The 5,380-nt window shown below is 42.1% G+C and overlaps 1 pseudogene; it reads right to left on the reverse strand.

Moving 5' to 3' along the window:
* Nucleotides 1-793: 793 nt before the first annotated feature.
* LOC123090249 (uncharacterized) lies at nucleotides 794-2,680 on the reverse strand (annotated as a pseudogene).
* Between the last annotated feature and the right edge of the window lie 2,700 nt (nucleotides 2,681-5,380).

A 5,380-nucleotide genomic window follows, 5' to 3' on the forward strand; every position in this document is an offset into this window, starting at 1 on the left:
CTAAGTCATGGTGCCACCAAATCGAGCTGACCAGTGCAACCACGCTTGCCTAATGGGAAGGTCCTAACTGGGTCCATTGTCATGCCTCTCGCTGGTGCCTCCAATGAGGGAAGGTTATGGGCGCGCGCTACCCTGATCAGGTAGGCGGACATAAGCCTTGTGTGCCTGTTGTTGTTTTTTGAAATAAACATGTACTTTATTTATTAGAAATAATTGTTACATCGTTAATAAGTAAGTGTACAATGTCCCTCAAAGGCTCCTCAAACCAGTCAGTAGTAACTAATAATTTTGCTAGCCTAGCAATTTCATGAGCCACCTTATTTGCTTCCCTATTACAATGTTCAAATCTAACAAGCGGAAAATCAGAAGCTATGAAATAGCAATCATCAAACACTGCCGCCGCCGCTCCCGTCGAATGTCCTCCATTTTCCATTATTTCAATCACCTTTGTATTATCAGAATTAACGACAAGACGATTGCAACCTGCCTTTTGTGCAAGGAGTAGGCCAAATCTAAGAGCCAAAGCTTCTGTTGTTAATACGTCAGCACACCACTCAATCCTCCAGTTTCCACCAACAATGAATCTTCCATTATCATCTCTAAGAATAGCTCCAGCTGTGCCCCTAAGTAAATCATGGTCATAAGAGGCATCACCATTAAGCTTAAAAAAACCCATAGGAGGTCTTGTCCATCCTCCTGATTTAGTAGTTGCCCGAGGGGAGTGTGCATTAACATAGTTAGCCGTTATAGCCCGGGCACCCATGAAAATTTGGTTTGCATCTTGAAACTTTCCTTAGTGAACTAGTTTGCGTCTATCCCACCATAAGTACCACGCTGTAACAGCGATCAGTTCACGTGCTTTTGGAGAACCCATTATCGCTAATTCTTGTTCTGGCATAAGTAGTAAGAATTCCAACACCGCCTCTCCCGCATGATCAGTAGCACAAGCTTTATTGATCACCTCATGTAATCCTAACTTGCCCCATATCTCTTTTGCCTTTTGACACATGAATAAAATGTTTTTTATATCTTCTTCCCCCTTCGAGCATGATGGGAAATTGGGCGATACTTTCATGTGCCTATTCGCAAGCGTAACACGGCATGGGAGGGTTCCATGCAAGGTACGCCAGATGAAACCTTTAACCTTTGCCGGACAAGATAATTTCCAAACCTTACCCCAAATAGGATTAGCCTTGATTCTTCCCCTACCATCAGCATGTTGCAATTTTGTTCCATGTTCCTTGTTCCATTCCTCCAAATAAGCTGACCGAACAGTGAAAACGCCATTTTTTGTATAACTCCAAGCAATGAAATCTGACATATTATTCATCGGGAGGGGAATTGCGAGCACCCTTTGAGCATCAATTGGCCAGAACGTTTGATTCACCAAATCTTCATCCCAAGAATTCGTGATTGGATCAATGAGATCAGAAACCCTTGACAGAAGGTGCCCCCTTCTCGGAGTAATGACCCTTCTATTCGCACAGTTCAGGATCCATGTATCTCTCCAAATATCAATATTTTGTCCATTTCCAACCCGCCAGATATAACCATTTTTGAGTGAGTTTAGTCCCGCCATAATACTTTGCCAAGTAAAAAAGGAGCCCTTTCTTCGTTTTGCATTCATTAAATCCCCTTCCGGGAAATATTTAGCCCCCAAGATCGATGCACATAAGGACTCGGGATTATCAATCAGGCGCCATGCTTGTTTGGCTAACAAAGCCAGGTTGAAACAATGTATATCTCTAAAACCCATACCTCCTTGATTTTTTGGTACACACATCTTGCACCATGCCATCCAATGCATTCTCTTCTTGTTGTCCTCATCACCCCACCAAAATTGCGACATCGCATCAATAATTCCTTTACAATTTTCTTTTAGGAATTTTAAAGACAGACATGGCGTAAGCTTGGATAGCTTGTACAACAGATTTGAGCAATATTTCCTTTCCTCCAGCAGATAACAATTTTTCTTTCCATCCACTTATTTTCATGATGATTCGATCGATCAGGAATTGGAAACAATCACTTTTGTCCATACCCACATTAGCAGGTAAACCCAAATATTTATCATTAAGTGCTTCAGTCATAATATTCAGAATTGTACAAATTTGCGCTTTATCTTCCACCTTTGTATTGGGACTAAAGAAAATACTGGACTTTTCAACACTAATCATTTCCCCGAGGAGGCACAATATAGATCCAAAACTGATTTCAAAGCCTCTCCATTCATAGCATTTGCTTTCATAAGGATCAGAGAATCATCTGCAAAAAGAAGGTTCGAAACCGACGGTGCGTCTCTACTGACCTTTATTCCAGAAATATTTCCATTCTCCTCCGCTTTTGCTAAAAGGGCAGTCAGTCCCTCAGTACATAATAAGAATAAGTATGGAGATAGAGGATCTCCTTGGCTCAATCCTCTAGTGGGTTTAAAACTCTCAGTTTCTTCCGTATTAAAACGAACACGGTATTCCACAGAGGATACACATTGCATAATAAGATTTACCCAGTTCTCTTGGAAACCCAGTTTGAGCATAATTTCCTTTAGAAAAGACAACTCTACCCTGTCATATGCTTTGTGCATGTCCAATTTGATTGCGCATAGGCCCTCTTTACCATTCCTTTTCCTTTTAATTGTATGGAAGCATTCATATGCCACTAGAATATTATCAGTAATCATACGTCCGTGCACAAACGCACTCTGGGTCATGCTAATGATTTCTGAAAGGATTATCTTCAAGCGCGCCGCAATCATTTTTGAGATCACTTTATATACCACATTGCATAGACTTATAGGTCTGAATTGAGTTACCTTGTCTGGGGAATTAACCTTTGGGATCATTACTATTGCAGTATCATTCCAGCCCTCGGATATCGAGCAAGTCTTTACCGCCTGGAGTACCTCTTTTGTCATGTCATCCCCCAACATAGGCCAAAATATTTTATTAAACACGGCGTGCAGACCATCTGGCCCAGGTGCTTTTAAATCTCCAATATCAAAGAGGGCCTTTCGTACATCATCTTCTGTATAAGGGGCTAGAAGGGCCTTATTCATTTCATCAGTCACTTTCCTTTTGACAAGGGATATAACCTCCGGATTCGGTTGAACCACTTCTGATTTGAAAGGGTTTGTAAAATACCCCAAATGTGATTTTTCATCTCCGTGTCTTGTACCCAGACACCATTCTCATCAATTAATTTTTTGATCTGGTTTCTCTTCTTTCTCGCCGTTGCCGCATTATGGAAAAAAGAGGTATTACGATCACCATGTAATAGCCAATTTGCACGACCCCGTTGTAGCCAGTATATCTCTTCTTGTTCCAAAAGATTATAAGGACTAGGGTCTCCTTTTGTCACGCTTGAGTTTCTGCATTCACAGGGTCCCTTCGCAATTTTTCTAGATTTTTTTTGATTTTTTTAATTCTATTTTTCGGCCCCCTTAGTATATCACGATCCCAGGTATGCAAATCCGCATGCACCGCCCTGGTACGTTCAGTGAGAGACGGTCCAATGCCTAACATCTTCGCTTTTTCCCATGATGTACGTACTATTTCTACGGCTGTCTCTTCGTTGAGCCAATGAGCTTCAAACTGTTTTACTCGTCCTCCAGATTGATTAAACATGTTACAATCATAATATTCTGTATCCAAGACAAGGGGTCGGTGATCAGAATGGACATGTTCTTCGTTTATGATTGCAGCCCGTGGGAATTTGTTCACCCACTCCACATTACAAACCCCACGATCAAGTCTCTCCCTAATCTCACCTCTTCTCCAAGTGAAGCAATCACCAATATAGCCCATATCTTCTAGACCGCATTCTCCTAAGCAATTACGAAAATCTCTCATCATTGCATTAGGCCTCACATTCCCTCCCTCTTTTTCTGAAGACAATAATATTTCATTGAAGTCTCCCAACATTATCCAGGGGTGATCACCCTTATCATGCAGATTGCGGATATCATCCCAAGAAAGATTACGCTCATTCCAATTCGGATAACCATAAAAAACCGTAAAACGCCACCGTACAACATTTTCATTCATGAATAGAACATCAATAAAATGAGCTGACTCATAGTTCAAAACGACTTTATTCATCTTTTGATAAAACAAAACGAGGCCACCGGCCCGACCATCACTTTCCACTACAAACATAGCATCAAAATTTAGAACATGACGTAGCTCATCAGCTTTACATTTATTCAAATGAGACTCAGAAAGGAAAATCAACTCCGCCTTGACACGCCCTTGAAGGTCCAAGAGCTCGTGAACTGCCGTGGGGGAGAGCATACCACGGCAGTTCCATCCTATGATTTTCATTTGGCCCCGTTGTTGTTGTTGTTATGGTACCTTGTCCCCGTTTGGGACCGTTTATGTTTTGCCACGACGGTGGCCGTTGGTGTCTTCAGGGACGGAGCCAGGAATTTAACATAGGGGGCGAGTTTCAGACTTGAGCTCTTATAGACTGATGGGCACTTGATATCACTCAGAAGTTTAAAGTGTGCAAAGAAACATAAGCCCGGACTCGTGGTTTCGCTAGTGTAAACAACTAAACATTACAAAATTAATATTCATCTTTGATAGAAAAAAGTATCTAAATTAGTTATAGTACATAATTTGGCAGACGGTACTATGTTGAATTGACCAACTCTGATTTTCATGCCAATCAATTAATTATCATTCATATTAACCAGCAAAAAACAGAGATTTGAAGCTAAGGTTAATTATTGAGAATCGTGTGCATCGTCGTCTCCGTGGTCGCTCATGGTGGTGGTGCTTTTCATAATCTCCTTAGTCCTTACTGGCTGAGAGGAATGATCGATTGGGGTCTGTAGGGTTGGACAGTTGGACGCAAATGCTCTTGGCAAACATTTTTCAGTTTCTCTTCCTCGTTTTATCTATACACGAGTATAACAATATATGGACAGCCAATATGTTGTAATTTATTTCTGATCTTTGTAGATTTTGTATGGCAGAACCACACAAATTCGAACGGATTAAAGATCAAGAGATGAAGAAGGTACTAACCGTGCAGGTGCAGCTATGATGGATCTGGATCAATCTCTTGTGACTCTCGCTGGGAGGTTGGAGCACATTTGCCGTGCTCCTCTCCTTCACGGACAGCCTTGCCGGCCACGACGGCAGGCTCTACTACGGCGAGCCATGGGTGGAGATTGGATCGCATGACAGTTAGGAAGATTGGCGGCGGTAAAATCGTGGCGATCGTAGCAGCAGAGAATCAAAGCGGTTGTGTACGTGCTGCTGCAGCCGCAAGTCCCAGGACCAATGGACCCTGGCCCCTTTTCTCTTCGATGGTGGGCCTTTTCTTTTTTCTTGGTTTGGATCTGCTATGTAGTGTACATGGGCTAGGGCGGCCCTGG

Source organism: Triticum aestivum, chromosome 4B (genome assembly GCF_018294505.1).
Source record: "Triticum aestivum cultivar Chinese Spring chromosome 4B, IWGSC CS RefSeq v2.1, whole genome shotgun sequence".
In the NCBI taxonomy this organism is placed as follows: Eukaryota; Viridiplantae; Streptophyta; class Magnoliopsida; order Poales; family Poaceae; genus Triticum; species Triticum aestivum.